The 20,477-nt window shown below is 43.3% G+C and overlaps 1 protein-coding gene across 11 annotated transcripts in view; it reads left to right on the top strand.

Annotated features, from left to right (window-relative positions):
* Positions 1-20,477, top strand: part of PALM2AKAP2 (PALM2 and AKAP2 fusion) — a 271,664-nt gene that overhangs the window by 223,971 nt on the left and 27,216 nt on the right. Inside the window, exon 1 of one of the 11 annotated variants that reach the window (XM_065655384.1) lies at positions 11,364-11,383. The exons of the other annotated variants lie outside the window; for them this stretch is intronic. The gene's annotated coding sequence lies outside the window, so the exon portion shown is untranslated. Of the gene's footprint in view, positions 1-11,363; positions 11,384-20,477 lie in introns of those variants that run through there. 11 annotated transcript variants of the gene reach the window in all.

The following is a 20,477-nucleotide window of genomic DNA, read 5'->3' as shown; positions in this document are numbered from 1 at the left end:
CAGTTTACTCTATTGCAGGAAAGGACTTCCCTGCACTGGAGGGAGAGATGGTGTTGGCACAGAGCTGTTCACCAGCAGCTCCCAGGTAAAATCGAGCAAAGACATCTCAGAGCCTTCACAGCATCTCGAGTTCAGTCTCATACCTAAGATATTAATGCCCAGGGGTCTAATTCACAAGTTCCGTTCCTTGCCATGAGTCAGACATTTGAGCTGCTGCTTAAGCTTGTTGTTTTTTCAAGTATTACCGAGTTTTAGGTTGTCTCAGCTGGGTGGCTGCCTTACCTGGAGAGAATCAGAGGCTGAACCTCCACACTCTTGGTAAAATGTACTAGGAGCATAGTTGCCTAAGAAAGGAAGACATTTTTTAAAATACTGATTTAGATCGTTTTGCAAAATGGAGGTAATTTCCTGGCATGCTGTGAAGCACCTGGGTGCCTGCAATGTGGTTTGAGGTCTTTGCATGGTGGGACTAGAGATAAGGAAGATGTTGTTCTGTTCATCATCCCTGTAACAGCAAAAGAAATACAGATGGGCTTTATGGGGTTCTTCTTGTGCCCATGCTTTCCAGGTTGCATCCTTTAATACATTAAATTGCAATGCCATCCCATGTTTCTCTAGCTGCCTCTGTGTTACATTAATCATAGAGGAATACAGGTTGGGAAGACACTCCATGCTGAGCAGCCTTTCCCAGGCCTAGAATTTGCCATGAGATAGCATATATTGGCGTATGCATAGACGCATGAGATAAAGCTCAGCATAAAGTCATCCTCTGGCCCCACAGTGAGCTGCCACAGTGGGGGCTGTTCCCTGTTTCCTTCTCACTACATAAAAATTCCAAGAGGAGATGAGTTCCTTCCTTGTGCAGGTACAATCGCTGTGACTCCCGCTTGTATCACTGCCACAAAGAGCTGCAGATAGTGGTCACAGCCTAAGTACAATATTTGCAGTTGCTTTCCAAAACCCTCCATCCTTGTCATTGTTAGAGCCTTAATTCGCTCAGCAGCTGGTGTGAGCCCAAGAAACCGTCATGGGTTGATGTTACTGTTGCCATTGTTGTAACAGGAGGAGGGAATTAAAAACAAATGCCTGCCTCAGTGCTGAAGTTTGCCTAGGGTGTGAGACAGCGTGTTGATTTAGAGACTCATACACTACTCGGTTGTAGCTGAACACTTGAAAATGCCAAGCAGGAGGACTGCTGGGCAGTTGATGAGCTGCATTGCAGCGTTGTTTTCAGAGCACAGATCCATATCCAGAACCTCAGCAGAGGTCGAGCTTGGGCAGAGCCAAAATGAACAGGCTCAAAAACCATGGGGTTCTTGCTATTACAAGGTGCTACAGGGAAGGAACGTGGCTTGATGCACTTACCATGATCTCTTTCACTGGGGTGGGAGCAGGCACTGGATGGAGGAAGCTAGATGGGGAAGAGGAACAGCTGACACTGAAGAGAAAGCTTGAGGGAAAGCAAGGACCAGTGCAAGGAAGAGAAAACATTCTGGAAAAAAAATCTCTGAAAAGAGAAGTTGCAGATACATTTGTTCATGTGGGTAATCATAATTGCCAGTTTTGCAGTCTTCAAGAGGCAGCAGCTCCTGTTTTTCTCTCTTAGCAGTGATGGAGCAGAAGAGGTCTCTGACAGACCTGCCCCACAGAGCCGCTCCAACGCTCACGGCTGCCCAAGAGAAAGTTCCTTTTCAAAAAGTGGCAGAAATGGTGGGACGTCTCATGTCATCTACTGTCGTCTCCAGGCCTGGCACACAGCTGGCAAGCCTTCTGTCAGTGGTGAACATCTTCATTAATAAATGTTGCTTGAAGATGCCCCTGCTCACAGCAGCACACCCAGTGCCTGTGCCCCACACAGATGTGGCAGAGCTCCTGCGGTGGGATCCAGCAGCTCGGGAGACACTATGTTTCTTCTCGTCTACTGCTTTTAGCAATGTAGACTTCTGCAGCTGCACTTGCTAAATCTTGCAACTGGAGATAATCAGGATTAGCAGTATGGGGAGAACTTCAGAGTGAACACTCCGTGTTCGCAATGTATGTTCAGGTGTGTTCACAACCACTGCAGTGTCTTTTTGGTTTGTCAGAGAGATGTAGACAAGTCAAAGCATGAAGGAAAATAAACTCTAAAAAAATAAAAGAAAGGGAGAGAAACAGTTTTCCCAGGTAATTTTCAGGTTAATAAATTTTTTTAACCAAACACACTGTATTTGTATAGCAAGATTTGAGGTCTGTCAATACCTAACAGTTTGTAGTTTCTGTATCTAGGGCCTAATTCATGCTGTGTCAATATCTACTGAAAAGAAACTGAAAAATATGGCAACACAGTCCAACAGGGTATCAGCAACAGTCCTATAGGGTCTCTGCATTTCACTCAATATAGATTTACATAGAGCTCTTCACCATCAGTTCTTATATGAGGAGAAATTAATTAGCAAGAGAATAATTTTTAAAAAAATAATGTCATAAAAAAAGTTGTAATGTTCTTACACAATAAAAATAGGCTCTCCCATGTGTTATATGACTTCATCATTTATCACACAAATAGAAGAAGATACTTGTAGCCCTCTCTTTAACAAGATTTTGTTACTATACTTCTTTTATTTAAATTGATTCTTCCTTTAAAATGGACATAACTTTCATAATCTCTGATATACTTCAGGATTAAGTGTGTGCAAACCCATGTGGACTTACAGAGTGCCCAGCCTTTTCTTCTGATTTTGTGAACTCTGAGCATCTGCTGTGTCCTAGGACACTTTGTGCTGCTTGGAAATTTCTTCTCTTTGCGTGATTTTTCTGCCTCAATATGGAAAAGCTCCTTCGACATGCTCCTTCACCTCCCTCTCTAAAGCGCGAAAGGCAGTTCAGATATTTCCAACCAAGCATTTTTTTTAATAAGAAAATATTATTGCATCAGGAGGAGTATGCTTATAGTGGAACATGGTGCATGTTTCAGTTCATTTACTGTTGGCAAGCTCATTCCTGTTACCCCCCGTTCAGCTTTGTAGCTGAATCTTGTGCCTCAGAAGGCAGTGGAATTTCAGAGGGATGCTGTAGCCCCAGAACTCACATAGTATCACAGTTTTACCTGCTTGGACGGAAATTCATTGCTTGCAATGATGAATTCATTGAAGAATTAATTAAGTTTTAACACTGAATTTATGTAGGATGTTGTACTGCAATCATATCTGTACCTTTTTGCACACAGCCATCAATACAGCGAAGCTTGATTTTATAGCAGAGAGCATTACAAGAAATTTATAGTGACTAGGAAGATGAGCTAGTGCCTTGACACAAGCTTATTGGTAAGACACTACGGGAAAATTTTAAGTAATTGCCTCTAGTAGAAAACAGTGCAACTAGGGAATGCCTGTTCATGTTTCCTTTGTACTTAAAGATACCTTAACATTTCCTGATACGCCATTGCTTGTTTGATAAGCAGCACGGTGCTCATCCTTTTATGTACGCCTGGGGTCTTGCTGGACAGCATCATCCTCTACTGGCGTTAGACGTGTATCTAAGATTTAAGCTGTGGCCAGCAGTCACCTTACTTGTGTTTGCTTTTCCCACACCTTTCTGGAGTCGCAGGAAAGCAAGGTTAGGGATTTCTGAAAGGTTTTAGAGAAATGCACTTAAGCTGGCCTTTTAGACCAGGAATAGCCAGCCTGTGCCTCCTAAGCTGTGTGTGGAAAATGCAGTTCTTTGAATCCGGGACTCTTGCGAAGTTTAGCCTCAGAAGTTCCTGCCTGTCACAGGAGAGACTTAGTGAGCCGGGCAGCATCGTCTTTCCGCTGTGCGGGGTTTGCTCTGAACACCCAACTCTGCTGGTGCTGGGTGACTGTGGGGGGCAGAAGGGGCGAGGGCTTTGGGGTGGAAGGAAGTCAGAGAAAAGGAGACCATACAGTCTTTTCCCTGACACAGAGTAATATTATTGTTGCTATTGTTTGATAAACAGAGCTACCCCATTAATCGAATTAATCAACTGTAATAGAACAAAACTGGGTGTGTTTTGACACTTGCCAATATTAAGTATAGAAGAAATGACAGCTGAGTAATTACAGCAAAAGAAGCATTAAATGCAACTTTGAAAAGTACTCATCTTTTCTAAGCTTGGGGCTGTTTGATATTTTGTAGCGTTGACTCTTGGTTTGTAATACCCTACTCATCCAGTTCATGTTGGTGAGTCGTCCTGTGCTTCTTACTAGTCTCCTTTAGGTAGGTGGTACATAGCAGTGGGTGCTGTTATTGCAACCAGGTGTTCTTTCCTTTCCAGACCACTGGGACTTCTCCTTGTTAATTTTCTCTGTATATGTTCAGTTAAAGTACTGCATCTATTCAAAGCTACAGCAACCCTATGTCTGCAGCAAGCCCGTACATTCTTGGGTTATGCTTAGAGGAACTTGCTGTAAGTCTGTTTTATTTAACATTCAGCAGAGGGTAATGGGAGACTCTCCTGATAATACCCGACTTTCTTGTGAAACCCCAGATAAACTGCAGACAGCCTGAAGGATTTTCACTCCGACTTCAGACCTCTAGCTCCTCAAAGTTCAGTAGGTTATCTATAAATATGGGAAAAGGTTTGACTCCACTGAAGAAATCTTGACTCCCATAACCCTGAAGTATCCTCTCTGCTTTGGCTGTGCGGGATGTGTAATTCTTCAAGATGGCACCAGAGTTAAAACACTCAGACATAGGCTGAATGAGTAGAAATTAACAGGGATGACTCCAACTTGCAAGACCGAGAGTTAGCTAAACATTTTGTTCTGTTTTAAAGCAAACATTTTTCTGTTAGCTTTTCTGAAATTCTTGAGGATCTTTGTTTGCAGCCACCTTATCTAAACAAATGAAAACAAAAGCTGTGCACGCATTCCTTGCCACCACAATAGACGCCTTGTTTTTTTACTCAGGTGGTTGTGGGGAGGGATTTATTTTTTGTCTTGTCTTTTGTGTTTGCCTGGGAAACAGCCTCAGCATGTAGGATGGCAGATCATCGCCAGTGCTAACAGTGTTTAAAATAAGTCCAGAGGAGGCTTCTTCAAATCACGTTGCATTTATGGAGAGGCAGGAGCCTGCACAGGACCGTTCCCGTCGGGCAGCTGACAGGGGGGTGCTCACTTACCCCTTTGGTGACTGTTCCCACATAACACATGGGAACACAAAGCAGCCGAAGATGGTTTGCAGCAGGGCAAAGTGGCTTCCTACTCTTACTGCGAGTGCGGGTCAGGCCATTTTGAGTTACCTCACCTTCAGCACTAAGAAGCTCATCTCCTTGCATGCCTCTCCAGCGAAGGATGCTGAAACGAGCTTTAGGCCTTCAAACCGCAGAAGAGCGGAGGTGAAAAGTTTACTGTGAAGTGGCTGTAGAACACGGCCACAGGAATTGCACTGGGTGGCTGTCACAGGTTGTGGAGTGCAGTTTTCACCCACCTCAGCACCCACAGCGAAAGCATGTAGATAAGCCAGTGCTTTTGGCAGGTAGTGAAAAATTGGAGAAAAGACGAGAGGGGAGAGGAGGTCTTTCTCCCTATGTATGGCTTGCAATAAACATAAATAATTTGTCATTTCTGATTCCTTGTTTGCTTGCTAGAGTAGGTAGAATCATAGAATCATTTCAGCTGGAAGAGAGCCTCAGGTTCATCGAGTCCAACTATAACCTAACCTAACTCTAGCACTAAACCATGTCCCTAAGAACGTCGTCTAAACACCTTTCAAACACCTCCAGGGATGGGGACTCCACCACTTCCCTGGGCAGCCTGTTCCAATGCCTGACAACCCTTGACATGAATAATTGTTTCCTAATATGCAATCTGAACCTGCCCTGGCACAACTTGAGGCCATTTCCTCTTGTCCCATCACTCGCTGCTTGGGAGAAGAGACCAACCCCCTCCATGCTACAACCTCCTTTCAGGTGGTTGCAGACAGCAATCAGGTCTCCCCTCAGCCTCCTTTTCCCCAGGCTGAACAGCCCCAGTTCCCTCAGCTGCTCCTCATCAGACTTGTGCTCCAGGCCCCTCACCAGCTACAAGGAGATGAGCAGCCAAATATTAACTGTAAGTACATGAGAAAAATAAGTGGGATGCTGTATGGCCTTTCTCACTTGTTTTTCCAGCCATCGTCTTTTCGTGAAATGTTGCACTGTCAGCCGATTGGCATTTATGGCTCCAGCCCTTGTAATTTCAACAAGGTATTTTACATTTGCAGTGCTGAGAGTAGTAACCATGCCACGTTCCGCTTTCTCTCTGAATGGAGAATGCCCCCAAGCCCCGGTTTTCAGACCAGTCAAGTGTGAACACATCTTCTAAGAAGTTTTACATGTTCAGCATGGGAAATATGGATGAGGACCATTTTTAGCCTTGGAAATTAATTTCAACCCATGTAGCATCAAGAGGGTCTCCAGGTATTCTTTGGGTTGGGTTGAACACCAGGGTTAGATGTTTCTGAGGTGTGAGTCCTACTTAGATTACACTCATGCGAGTACGAGTACACACCAGAGGCGTTTTCTTTCTGAAGAAGCTGTAGTGTTTCTCCATCACAAGAAGACACAGTCCAGACAGCAAGCGGTGACAGAGCCTGGCGCTGGTCCCTTCCCCTAAGTGGGCAGCAGCGAGCGACCACGCTGCACCTCCCTGCTGCGAATCGCCCAGAAAATGCAAAGCACTCGTGAAATGTAAGAGCCCTCTGCTCCCCCATCAAGGTTTAATGTGACAATTTCCTCTCGGCAATTTATTTTGGTGGCCATCCTTGGGTAATTCATGCTCAGCAGTAATTCCCCTGCTGCTACAGCGGCAGACATGAAACATGGGTGTTGGGTGGGGGGGTCTGCTCTGGAAGGGAGAGGTTTGAGGTGTGAGCAGGCTGATCATGCAGCCTGTCCTCAGAAATTGGCTTTATTTCTGTCTCATCCCCGTTGTCTTTGTAAGAAGAACAGCAGGTCTGGTTACAGCACCAGGGGAAATCAAGTTAACAGAGCCAATTTGTTCTCATAAAATAAATAGATGTGGCTGTTGGGTTTAAAGCGTGTGATTTCCGCAAAAGGAGGAGGAAGAACATTGAAGATTGCTCACCAGATTAAATCCTTTGTAATTGCTGGTTGTCAAATAGCCACTTAAGCATGAGGAAATGTCCAAGACAACTATTTGTTTTTTAAAAGTATTTGTTGCAAGAAAGAATTTGGCTTCCCTGGCTGCTATGAGCACTCTTTGCCAAAAGCTGAAAATTGGCTTGTGAGCAGGCGTGAGCCGACCAGCATCACAGGTGGGTGAGCTCCTGCACAGAGAGCTGCCTCCCCTCTCCTGACCTGTATCTCCCTGTGCCGTGTCGGGAAGTCAGAAATGTTTTACCTGGAGAGACGGCTGAAGAACGGAGCAGTTCACTGGAAAGCCAAAAAACCACCCAAAAACCACCCAGCCAGCCAGTGTCAGGGCTGTCATTGAAAGCCTTGCAGTATCTCCTGTATCTTTGTTGTTTTACTCTGGATCCTTTGCACGTGACATCCTCCAACATTCACCACCCGTATTTATTTCTCTGCTGGCTTGATAGGCTAGGTTTGTAGAGGAGGTATTAGAAAGGTGAAGGATATCCTTAAAATGTTTAGCAAACTTTCAAAGTTGCGTGCTCAGGCACCAGTTTTGCTTCCAGCAGCCAGCCTTGTGGGGAACTTTTCATTTTACAGTCCCAGACAGAGACATCTGTAGAGATAATATAGTTTGAAGATAACAAGCTGAAATGGTAACTCTCGTCCCATAAGACTTTCCTTCATGTGCAGCCAACATTTCTGTGATAGAGAGAACTAACACTTTCTCTAATGAGGTATGTGTCACGAAAAGACTGTCGGTACAGAAGGAGATAAGGGAATACTTCTGGCATTAGGTTTTTTTTCTGGTATTGGACATCTTGAATTTAGTGGTCCTATAAGGGTGCTAGTCCAACAGGCTCAGAAATTCAGGCAGGGTGTTTATTCCCTGAAAAGGAAAGGGATGCACAAGAGGATTTGTTTGGTTTACCTTAACCTTGCATACGCTTTCCATAAAGAGGAGCACCTCTTTGTTTTCTTTTTTTCCCCTAAGCACATGTTTCAAGAATAGAATTAGCGCTTTGCAACAGGGTGTAGTGATGACCCTGTGGTTCAAGTGGTGCGGTTGTCTCCAGCATGGGGAGGCCTTTGGGCTGATAGGGAAGCATCTGTGTCCTGAGGTGGCTGAAAGGGCTTGAGTTTATGTGACCACTGTAGATTTGTTACTGCTTAATCAGGAGGTGTAGCACTGCGAATCTGTTTCTGCCACATTCTTAAAGAATGTGTAGACCCTGCTTTGTTTAACGATAACCACAAGTTGTGACCAGCAGCTAAAATCTGAGGTGGCTTCTCCCAAAGATGCTCATAGCATGGACCGTGCCTCATATCCAGTACCTCATCACATATCTTGAAGGTTCACAGGACAGGGGTGTTTCGAATTAAGGAAGTCTCCCAAAATCACAAGGCCCTTGCAAAGAACGTGGGGCCACCTACATCTTTTTCTTTGACTGGCTGAGTTCTTGGTTGCACATCTCATTTGCCTGTACAGGTGGCCTCCTGGCACGGACAGAGCAGCCTTGTGGCCAGTTGGAGTCTTTCTCATTGAGAAGTTTAACTCAGCACTAAAACTGTGTATGACCTGCCATTCATTCTGAGAGACAAATTTGGCTGCAGACCTGAGGATCCTCAGATCTGCAGCCAAAAGCAGGAGTTGCCTGCCTCACACTAGCTTTTCATGCACAGATTTAGGCACAAAATCCAGCATCCTTGGCTTTAATGTGCACTTGTGCTGCAAATTTGGAAGATTAGAGGCCTGAAGCAGGTAAATCACTTCGGAATGGTCCTTTTTTCTCAGATACTGAGGCCAGCATCACTCTGTCTTTTATAATCTTGCCCTTGATGTTTCCAGAAGACAATACCTGCTGATTGCTCAGTGGATCTGTGATACTCATACAGGCTTTCCCCTGCACTTCTGTCTTCATATCCTTACTGCCTTTCAGTATGACATGATGTGCAGGACCCAAGGACTTACTGCTTATAGTCAAGTGGTTTAAAATGCAGACATGTCAAGAATCTTTGCACCTCAAGAAGTTAAGAGGAGTCATTTTTATTTGTTTCTTGATCATTCATCCATTTCAAGTTTCTGTTCAAGCTTTTCACTTCAACCAAGAGTACTAAATTTGTTTTTATTTTTTAAAATAAGCTTGAGGTTCTATTGGAAGGGACTAAGGCTTTAAGAAAAAAAAAAAAAAAAAACCAGCAAAACTTATTTAAAGTTGATGGTAACAATAGGTCTGAACTCCTGAGGAGAAAAAAGGTTTGTAGTTTATTTGAGGCCAGCTGTAGCAGAATAGGGTTTTACAGGGTGTATCTGCTACCTTTACTACTAAGCTACACTGCTATATCTTCATTACCAATAGCCCAGTCAATTCTTGCAACACACCAGTACATTAAGGAAATATTATTCCTCTTTTCCAAAAGCGACTGATGTAAGACACTGATTTTTTTTTTAAAAAAGCTGTCTTCTAGTGCAACTCTTTTAGATTTCAGTGAAAACTGAGCATTTGCACATCAAGTGTGCAGCTCCTGTGAGTCTGTAGCAAACAAGTGTCTTGAGCACCATCTCCTGCACACCTGGGTAGAGCTCCAGGTACAGCTCTGTCCTCCAGTGACCCCTGGGCATGTGGGGCTTTACACTGTTGGTGGCAGGGAGAGTACGTAAGATAAATGCGTCTTGTGACCTTCTGCTCCTTCAGTGAACACAGGTGAAGCAGGGTTACTCGAGCTTCATATTTAATCAATGAAGAGCTACAGAAATTGCATTTTAAATCCAGACAGCTTAATATATAATTTAATTTCTCTGTTAGGCATTTATCCCTCTCATAGTGTAGAATTCTTGGTGATCCAAGGACAAAAATAAAAGATAATGTGGGAAAAGTTATATGGAAGCACACAGTATTTTCCTGTCATTTTAGGCTCACCGAAGCCGCTCTTAATTTTATTTTAGGACAGAGATGCTGAGTGTCTTTTCTTTTTTTCTTATTTCCATTCTGTTTTCATAGATTCATTCAACAGGTGACAAGGAGCTTCTTACCTACCCATTTTAGAACTGTAGGGGCTTGACTTGCTTCTCTTAACGTGGCTCAGTCAGGTGTTCGAGCATGGGACGAGGTGAGCTACAACTACCTTCAAGGGTCCCCGCGTCAAAAATACCACTGTTCTTTTTCATCATTGCTGGTAGAGGATGGCAGTGCTGTCCCTCCATGGATGCCCCAGAAGTAGTGGGAAAGCAAATAAATGTCTTACGTAATACTTCAGGTGGGTAAAACATGCTTTTCCAACACTCAAGGTATGTCATCTATAGCAACACCTGTAAGGTGACACTAAATTCAAGACATTTTAACCTGAAGTCCAGAGGGCCTTCACAGGGGATGCCAGGTCAGCATAGCTCGTGTTTTTAGCTTTAACTATCAAGCCTCCAGGAAACCTAATCCAGTGGTGCTCAGATGTCACTAGCCCACAGGCAGCAGTAATGAACAAGTACTGCGCTGGAGAAAACATGGTGCTTTTATTCCCAGTCACCTTCCTTTCTTCTTTTTTTTTTTTTTTTTTTTTAAAAATGTTCCCTGTCTTCAGTTGTTTTCCATTTGGCTGACACATTTCCTACACTCTAGAGACCCCTGCCCGCACCTGAGTCTTGTGAAGCAGAAGGTTACCAGAGGTGCCCTAAGCACTTCAGTTAACATTTAAGCCTCTCCTGTGGAAAGAATATAGTTAATCCTTGTGTGTGTGTGTGTGTTTCCAGGTAGGTAAAAATTACTGCTAATTACTTGTTTGGAGCTTTTGTCTTTCACAGCAGCCCTTGGTGTAATTGCTCCTTTCTAGTACAAAGCCAGCCACATGCTGTGTTTCTGGGTTGTGCCTCCTCCTCCCAAAAAAAAATAAAAACAGCAAACCATAAAGAAAAGAAAAAAAAAAAACCCACACAAACCCCACACTACAGCAGTAACCCCCTGCTTATGCTAGCTGAAAACAGGTCTTTGGGTCTGTTGCCAACGCGATACCTTTGAAGGGATCTCTAAGGAGGTGGCTCCCGTACAGGTTAAGTGAAGTCATGCTCTTTTTGAGTAGTGTGAACTGGCATTTTGCTTTCAAAACAGCTTCTTTGTGGGAATGGGCTGAGAGTGTGGGCTGCCTCTTTTTTTTTTTTTTTTTTTTTTTTTTTTAAACCAGACTTCTGTTAGCCTGTGACATCAGTCTTGTAATGAGCTGGGGAAGGAATTTGACTTAATGAGCCAAAAAAAGTGAAGGCTCTTGTGAAAAACGACATTTTGGGGCTTTCCTTCAGAGTTTACAGGAGCAGAGAGAGAAAGGGTAAGCTAAGATTTCTGACCTGTGACTTGTATCTTCTTTGAACCTTTATCATTCAATAGTGGGAGGAGTATTTAAAAATACCATTTTTCTCTGTGATGGCTGTGGAATTCATCACTCTGGCTGGTCTGCTCATTGTAAACTGTAGGCAGAGCTTTCTGAAATTTTACAACCTTCTACTTAAGTGTATTGTAATAGAGGAGCATGTGGCTTCTAGGGAGAAAAGATACTTATGTATATCCTATGCATGTGATAACTAGAGATACCACCCACATGTTCAGTGTCTATATTCTTTAGGTAGCACTTGCAAAGTCTTTTGGCTGAATTCTTCAGTTCTTCTGGAGGGGTATGTTTCCCACTAGTCGAGTGTGTTATCCTTCCTGACACTGTAAAGCAAACTTCAGCTGATAAAGAAGCTTGAAGGGTGTCTGTTCAGCTTCATCTTTTCGTTGTTTAGCACTGGGGGAAATTAAGCGTAGTATTGTGGGCAGTCACATTTAGCAGCAACAGCATTCCTGGTTTCTATGGCATTAGATGCACGCTGTGACACTTGGTTGACACCCCTGTGCATGTACCAGGATAGAACATTATTCAGCTCTGGAGAAATGAGGAAGGATATTTTAGGGTAAAATATCTGAAAGCCAAGATGACATGAGATTTCCTTCTAGCCTGTGCTTTGTTTTTTTACATACACAAACTCCGAAGCTGAAGTCTCGTGCAGTCACTTCAAATACTGAAAACTGAGTTACTACTTGTGTGATGGGCTAGTAAACAATTCTCTTTTGAGCTGATCTGGTTAAGCCACTTTCGTCTGTTCCCCCTCTTCCCTAAAGCAACTTGACCCAGAATGTGTCAAATTTCTGTTTGTACAGAAATGTGAGGTGCTGCTTGCAGTTTAACGTGGAGCCTTTTTACAACTGTTCAAAATAACCTCCAAGCAAGCATTTCCTACCAGATAGCAAATTGTCTGAGAAACACAGATGACAGCAACCCTTAATGTAACAGCTTACTTGGCATCAGTGATCTTGCCAACATTAAATGGATTAACTAATATTTATTTCATTTTTCTGTAATTAGGAAAAAAAAAAACCACAGCGAGGGACTGGAGCAATCCAACTTTTCACGCAGAGCAGTTTGAGCTGGAATAGCCAGTTCAGTTAACACCGTTTTCCCCCACCATTATCTTAATTCTCCACTTGCTGAAAGAACAAGTGATGAATGCCTTAATCAAATAATATCCTAATGTAGTCCAGATGTGCTGTGGGTCATTTAATCAGTGGCTTTTCAGCAGGAAAAGAACGAATAATGAGTCTTTGGTTGGAAGAGGGGAGGGGAGCAGGGGCAGAGGAACGGAAAGTAGTAGGTGCTGAAAGAGAATGTCTTATTCCCCAGGATTTCTCAACTGCCTTTTTCCCAAATAAGGAATTAGGAAAAAACCCTATCCAAGTCTCACTTCCAATGAAACATTCTCCTGTGTGAGATAGTGAGATGACTGTAGTGCTTGGTTTGTGTTACGAGCAAAGCTTAGATGAAGTTGCTAACTGCTCACAACGCCTAGCTCACATGGTAGGTCATATTTATAGCCTGGGGACAGCAATGGCATGTGGAGAATTTAGCAACATCCTCCTTTTAAAAGACTGTACACATTTGGCCTCTTACTAGGAAAACAGTTCTGTAGACTCTGTAGTCTGACTCCTTCTGTTAAAAACAGTGTGTCAAAGTCCCCTGATCGTCTTGGCTCCATTGGACTCATCATTTAATAATACCAATTTTCACTCTGTGTGCATGTGTGTGTGTGTGTGTGTGTGTGTTTTTGAATGGCTACTTTTTCACATGCACCTTCCAGAAAGTTAAATTACATGCATACCTTTAGAGAAGGAGCCCTGCGAATTGCAGTCCACTGGAGTTACAAGTTTTTGGCTCTTGTGTGAAACAAGTATATAGCCCAAGTGCTGTTTCCACCGTGGCGCATAAAAGGGGACTGGAGTGGAAGCATTTTTGTGTGGGGGTTTTGTGATGGGCTCTGAGCACAGTGAAGCATCAGGGAAGGTGATGTGCCAGGCTCTTGTTGGAGGCGGCTTCTCTCCCCACTTGCATGCATCACGCAGCTGTTTGGCAGAGACTTCAGTTATATCCTTTGACCACCATTGTATTTTTCCCCCTCTCCACTTAAGTGATTCAAGCGATTTTTTGAGGCAAGACTAGGCTAGATTTCCTCCTTCTTAATGTCCTCTCAGTTTTCCTTTCATAATGTTCCTGTGATCTGCTTTTGCCTGAGTCTGGAGGCAACAGCCTAAAATACATTTTGGGTAAAGCTAAATATAAATTGGGACCTTTTTAAGCCGCTATGTGTGCTCTCTTTTAAGAGAGTTTTAGAGGTCTCTAGCTTTAAAATAACCTCATTTCCTTGAAAAAGTGGGAAGAAGGCAATCCAAAGGATGCTTGAGCTAGCTGCCTGGTTCAGCCGTGGTACTCTGACCCTCCCAAGGCTCACTGCCTGCAGTAAAATAAACATTGTCCTGCTTTGTGCTGCGGGCAGAGCAGGCTGCCGTCGGATGAGACACGCCGCACCGTGCAGTTACCTAGGCGTACCTTCATTTAAGGAGATTTTGCTGTGATAGGACTTAACCTAATGGATGAGAGCAGCTGTAACAAGTCCGACTGATAGGGGCAAAGCATCAATAATAATTCTTAACCTTCTTCAGCTCTCAAAGAGAAATAGATGTTGAGCCTTTTTTTTTGCATTTCTGAGTATAATTTGTTCCTTTAGCCCTCTCTGCGGCATTGCTCCTGACGGTCAAACTCCAGATCTTGAACAGACATGCCTTTTAGAAGCGCAGCAAGTACTAATTAGGCTTTAGGAAATAGTTAAAAGCAGTATGATCTCTGGCAGTTGCTGTTTGTGAAGCAGAGAATTGAAAGAAAGTGAAAAATCATCTGTCCTAGGCTTTGTTTGCAAGGGTTTGTAGAGGCTTGCTTCAGTAAACGCATTCGGTTTCTACTATATTGCCCTGAAAGTAAACAGTGAAAGAGCTCCAGCAGAGAGAGATCGTGTATCTTTGTTCAGAAAATGCAGTTTAGGCCATTTATGAAAGATTTACAGAACTGTATCAGCCAGTGGAAGAATCTGTATCATCAGAAAACTTCAATACTAGTACATCTCAGAAGGCCTACTTGTGTGCTTATGACAGTTTTATCTCTGTTCCTCCAATATATTAAAACAGTTTTCCTAGCAGCTGTAAGATCTGCTAGGAGAACGAGTGAACTGCGTGGCCCTTTGTCTCCATTTACTGCCCCTGCCTAGCCTGAATTCCTTCCTCAGGAGGTCCCTTTCTCGTGCACCAAGACGATTAATATGCCACTATTTTTCTCTAGATATCGCATGTACAGAGGAGGGTTGTAACTCTGTTCTTTAGAAGGAATAGGAACCCTCCGCCTCCAATGAAAACACTAAGGAATTTTGGAAATCCCCTTGTCTCATTGTTTTTTCGTGCAAGTGACCGTAAAGGTCACCCTTTCCTTGTGCTGACATTATCTAGATGAGTTAGAGAGTATTAAAAGCAAGGCTTAGTTTAGCATCCTTTCCCCTCCCCACTGGGATTAGATCATGCTTTACGGAAGCAATTGTTCCATCCTTGACATGCGTTGGGCAGATTTCAACTGCAGCATTTTGTGAAACTGTGATTTTTTTTGCGCATACATTGAGAATCCATGTTCTGCTCAACTCTTATCTTGGGCACTCTGTTAAGCTGAGCATTTTTCTGTCCTTGTTCAGTTGGGATTTCTGTGCTTTTACTTAACATCAAACCAGAGGCTGAATGTGGGTGAGTGCTTCTAACAAGAGAGCTGTGATCTCTGAGCTCAGAGACCCCAGCACTGATTGATGGGACCCTGTCCAAGTGGACTCTGCAGATGCAATGGTTCATGGTACAGGACCTCAGCTGTGACATTCAGCTGTGACAAAGACATTTAACTTCTATTCCTTAAGGCTTGTATCATAACCTTGTACTCCCTGCCAAGCAGTGGAGAATTTTCTAGTTGTGTGATGCTCCTTATGTGTTAGTCGGATGCGATGCTCTTCATTTCCTCCAGCAAACCATTGTACTTCCTTAGGTAGCATTGGAGACTGCTTCAAGAGTGTGTATTTACCATTTTAAGTGACTTAGCACCACATCCTTTGTAAATCAAATATCACAACTCTTGGAAGCATTCTTTCTTGTTTCAGTGAAGACATTTTAGAGACAAGCCACAGAAAAGTAAGCCTTAGTAAAAGTGTGTAACAAAGTTTGAAAAAACTAATAACCATCTATGGTGTTGTGATTGATTAGTACGCAGATATGTTTGTTTTGACCCTGAGTCTAGTGCTGCCTCTCTGCTGCATTGTTTTGTTTCCCGTGCCTTCACGCAGAGTGTACTGTCCTGGTCATTCTGTCCTGGGGAACCGAGTGAAGCTATAGAAGAAATGACACTTAACTGTGCATTTTTATTTTCAGATAGAAGTCAATTTGGAAGTGAAAGGAGCATGAGGAGTGGGATTTGAACTGATGAGAGTGATGAGAAAGACACCTTTTTCTGGATGAAATGCCTTCTTATGCATGCATTTACTGCTCTTATTCAGTGGCACTTTTAGGCTGACCTACATTTACAAGAAGCCAACGGTGCAGAGACAAGAGAATGGTCTTTTGAATGCAGGTTCTTGTACCTGAAATCAGATTTATCACCAATTTACTGATCGTTTGGGTACCGTGAGCTCCTGGTTCTCCCCATGAGTGTGAAATGCTATTTGGAGCTCTTCAGGGCATCCTCTTATCTGGATGCTGATAAAAAATGGAGGGGGTGGAGTGTGGCAGTAACAAATGGTGCTGCAGTTTCTGAATGAAAGTTTAATCACAGCTTCCTGTAATTTCAGATTTGCATCTTGATTACTGTAGAACTGAACAGAGCTTTCTCAGCAAAGCTAACCAGCCCCAAAAACTGTAGGATCTGAGTATACACCACTTGAATGTGTACTCCTTTCCTTCGTGCCAGCTATGGAACCATCATACTCTAATAACCTCTATGATGTCTTTTCTTTATCAGAGCTGATATTTCTTTTCATTTGGAAGTTAGCAGCCTTTTGTCCCTAAATATTCATTTCCATATACATCGCTTTGTCCATGCAGGTGCTGCATGCAATTACAGTTCTTTGCAGGAATTAAAATATTTCATAAAAAGTAGTTAGCCTTTTGGGCTTTGATTTTTTTTTTTACAACAGCTGCACAACCATTTAATTTAAAGAACTCACATACCTGTTTTTCTTACTCCTGTAGCAATAGTTGAAATCCAGTCATTAGGGTTGCAAATTCTTCAAAGAGAGACCAGGTCTATAGTTTTATGGAATAAGAGAAAATAACTGGCATAAAGGATCAGGTGGCTTCCTACTTGTAGAAAACTGCTTCCAATTTACATACCTTGGAGTCAGTGGGAAGTAGTAAGGGTTATTCCAAAGGTGGATCCTGGCTTGCCCAGAAAAAAACTTCAGCTGTTTGTCATTGAGGGCACAGAAAATCCTGGAGCTACCGGGACATGTTTGTAAAATACAGTGTCATTTGTTGCGTGCTCATCATTAAAATATCCTACCATGCAGTATATGTTCGTCATTAAAGTGTTCATAATTTTTGAGCCGTTTCGCTCCATCCTTAATTTATTACAGCAGCAACAGAAGATTGGACTTTGATTTTATAAAAGAGCTTTATAGTGCATCACATGGGGAAACTGAAGCCCATGGCTCAGCTGGAAGGAAAAATAATATCCAAAGCCTTTCACGTGCTTTCTGAGCAAATGCAATCATAACTCCTTCTCTAAAACAGACCAAAAAACCCAAGGACATACAGAAGGCCACTCGGAAATTGTCGCACAGCACACTCCCCAAGTAGCCACTTGTTCGGGCACTGTATCCCCATGTGCCTTATTACTATCTGTATTCCAAAAGAGTCCCCTGCTGCTTCTTAGGGGGAGGTAGTATGAAGTTGCATTGATTTTTAAACTGTACTCTCATGATTTCTGAAATGCTTAGGTGAAGATAAACCAGCTTTTCAGAATGAAAATTTGCCTATTGTACTGTCTGGGTACCTCAGACAAGTCACTGAAGAGCACAGAGAGCTGCTTACAGAGAATGTCACTTGCGACACTCAACGCTAACACATTTTAGTCATCGGAAATGGTTTCCGTCTGGGTATTGAAGACACTGTGTACTGCACTATGGAGTACAGAGGAACAGGCCAGGTTTTGCTTTTTGTGTGCAAGTAGGATTATGAATGGAACTATTCAAAGTAGTGCCAGCATGTGACATGTCTTAAATTCAACAAAATTGGCAATAGGATTCGGGGATTTTTTTTTTCCTGAAACTTGCGTTTTATCCAATTTCATTAAGTGAAAAATTTTCTTGACAACACTTTCCATAGTATTTTTAAAACACTTAGGAGTCAGTATAAAAATATTGTATGGAACAATGGGACCTTTTCGTACAGGAGCAAGAAGACAACACTTTGGTCTTGGGCTTCTTTCTTTTTCTTTTTTTGTTTTTAATGAAAAGACATGGTTTCTGTAGGTAGTGTCAACGGAAATCAGAAATCCCCTTCCTTTCCTTGAGCCTCACATCGTCAGCTCCATTCATTTTCTTCCCCAGTTCCAGGATCTTTTTGAGGAGTTTTTCTCTGCTGCTGCTTTCTCTTAGCTCACCCGAACAGAAAATTTCCAAAATGCATACTGTTTGGCACATTTCTTCAGAATTCTCCAAAGAAATACTTGCTCTCGGTAGCAAGAGTGGAGCAATACGTATGTCGGCTGGGGGGTCTTCTCGCTGGACAGGGCGGCCGTCTGGAAGCACGGAGGTGCAGATGACTTTTGTATCTTTGCAGCGCTTGGGACTGGCTCCATCTATGAGGCAGGTGGTGACTGCGTTCTTCAGAGGATGAGCTGAATGAAAGCAGCTGCTCTCTTGAAAGTTTGCCAAAGTCAAGCCCCTAGCAAATCCATCATTTGGTTCCTTCTCCTTTGCAAGGAGACATCAGAGGGACAGGCTAGGACAGTAGGTGAAGAGGGAAAAGATTATTGACATCATCAGGGAGGTGTGGATTAGCCATTCAACCATATGCAAGTGTGATTTTAAGTTATGCTATTGTACCGAAACTGCTAGAGGCATGGCAGGCCCATGAGTTAGATCCAAGAGCAAAGGGGAAAGGGTTGAACTAAGCACAGGCTCAGTGATCAGGCAGTGGGAGGAGAAGCAGGTGCAGTACAGGACATCTCCAAAGAAGAGAAAACCTGCAGAAGGGGAAAGTCAACAGTGCTAATTACGCCAGGAGACCAACAGCATCAAAAGCTGTCCTAAAACTTGGCTGGAGTGATTGGTAGAAGCCCGCAACGAGGAAACTCTGTCTTAGATTTTTTAAACCATGAAACGTTTTTAGCTGTTTAATCTTTTCCTCTCTCTCCCGCTCCACCACTGTTGCTTCAGAAGAATGTCAATGTGGCTCAGAAGGATTGCCTCCCACTTATTGTCATATGCATTTTGTGTTGCTCCAAACAAAGGAAGGCACTGGCAGTGCATTTGCTGGGTCTTGCTAGTAGCACACCCACATTTTTTTCCTTCTAAAAGAGTTGATTGCCCAAACACTTACACTTTTGTAGATGAAGAATTCAACCAAGGAGGAAATATGCTAATAATTCTCTAAGCTGCTAATAACTGCAGTTTACTAAAGTGCAGCAGCATTGTAGAAATGACACTAATTACCCAGTTGCATCTTGACTGAAATGAATGCACATTCAGAGACTGTGTAAATGTAACAGTAACTTCTGGAAAATCTGGGTCTAGATGAGCAGTGTATGGCAATCACTGTGAATGCTGTATTGCTGACTGCAACTGGGACTGAATCCAGCCCTTTTCCCGTTTACAGGCCTTTGTGAATGTGCAGGCTTTAAACAGCCTCCTCCCTGTAGGCGGCAAATACAAAGCTGTAGGTACATATTTATCACCAAGGAGCAAAAGCATCCCCCTGGCACGCTCGCCTCCTTCTGCCAAACAGCTGAGGAAGGGGCTCTATGTACATCCCCCAAGCCTCCTCCCACCCATGGCATCATCACCCCAAAGTGCCATTTTCCCAGACCCAGCCAGTTATCCTGGACAGGCTCTGTGGCCTCAACTGTCTTAAAAAGCTTTATTTTGTCAGGTGCTTCTCTCCTTATGATCTTCTCTGTTATCTTCTTCAGATAATTTATCGGTAGATTGACTTCTGCTCCTCACGGGAGTGTCCGGAGCATACTGTCATTGCTGTGACCTCACAAAATTGTCCCCAGATTCTGCCAGAATATGCTGAGGGAAAAACTGGGCATTTTTATAAATTGTGTTTTTTTCCTCCTCTAGCATTCCTCCCTGGCATCTCTGCCCTGCTGGGCTCAGCTACTAATCCCCAGCAAAGAAAGGCTCCCTCCCATAAGCAGCAATGTTTCCTTATAGGTTCTACTGCAAAATTGTCTGTGTTACTACAAAACTACATCTGCCATACTAATTGCACAGACACATGCAGTTTCAGAGTTACATACTGTCATAAATGCACGCCCTGATTAGATAGGCGTATATGCCTTAATTGCGAGCTATAGATTGCAGCTATGATGACAGGATAGGCTCTTGCTCATTAAGAAATTGGTAAAATACTGTGGCTGTGGATCTGTTCCCTAACTTGAATACCCAAACATGGTATGATCTGAAATGGTTCATACCTTAAAGTATTGATGGAAGGAGACTTGCTTTTACGAATGGGGTCTCTGGGGCAATCAGGGTCACGTTCCCAGCTCCATGGCATGGAGGTACCAGCAGTACGGGACTGGGGGGCCTTCGGTTCTCGTTTGGCTCTGCAGGGAGATGTGTTTCAGTGGCTGGGGTGCGCAGCTTCGTTACCTGATTTTCTGCGTCCATCGAAGATGTGTTCTTGCAGCTACAGAGGACATGTAGTTCGCTACCAGTGCCTCCGGTGGCTTTGATCTGTCTGATGAGAAGCAAATGTTAGCAGGAGCATTAGGGCATACTCATGGTTTGTGTGAAAGGGGACAGCCAGCG

This window comes from Caloenas nicobarica, chromosome Z, assembly GCF_036013445.1.
Source record: "Caloenas nicobarica isolate bCalNic1 chromosome Z, bCalNic1.hap1, whole genome shotgun sequence".
Classification (NCBI taxonomy): domain Eukaryota; kingdom Metazoa; phylum Chordata; class Aves; order Columbiformes; family Columbidae; genus Caloenas; species Caloenas nicobarica.
Note: the sequence above shows the minus strand (reverse complement) of the source record. Positions and strands in the feature narration are given on the sequence as shown.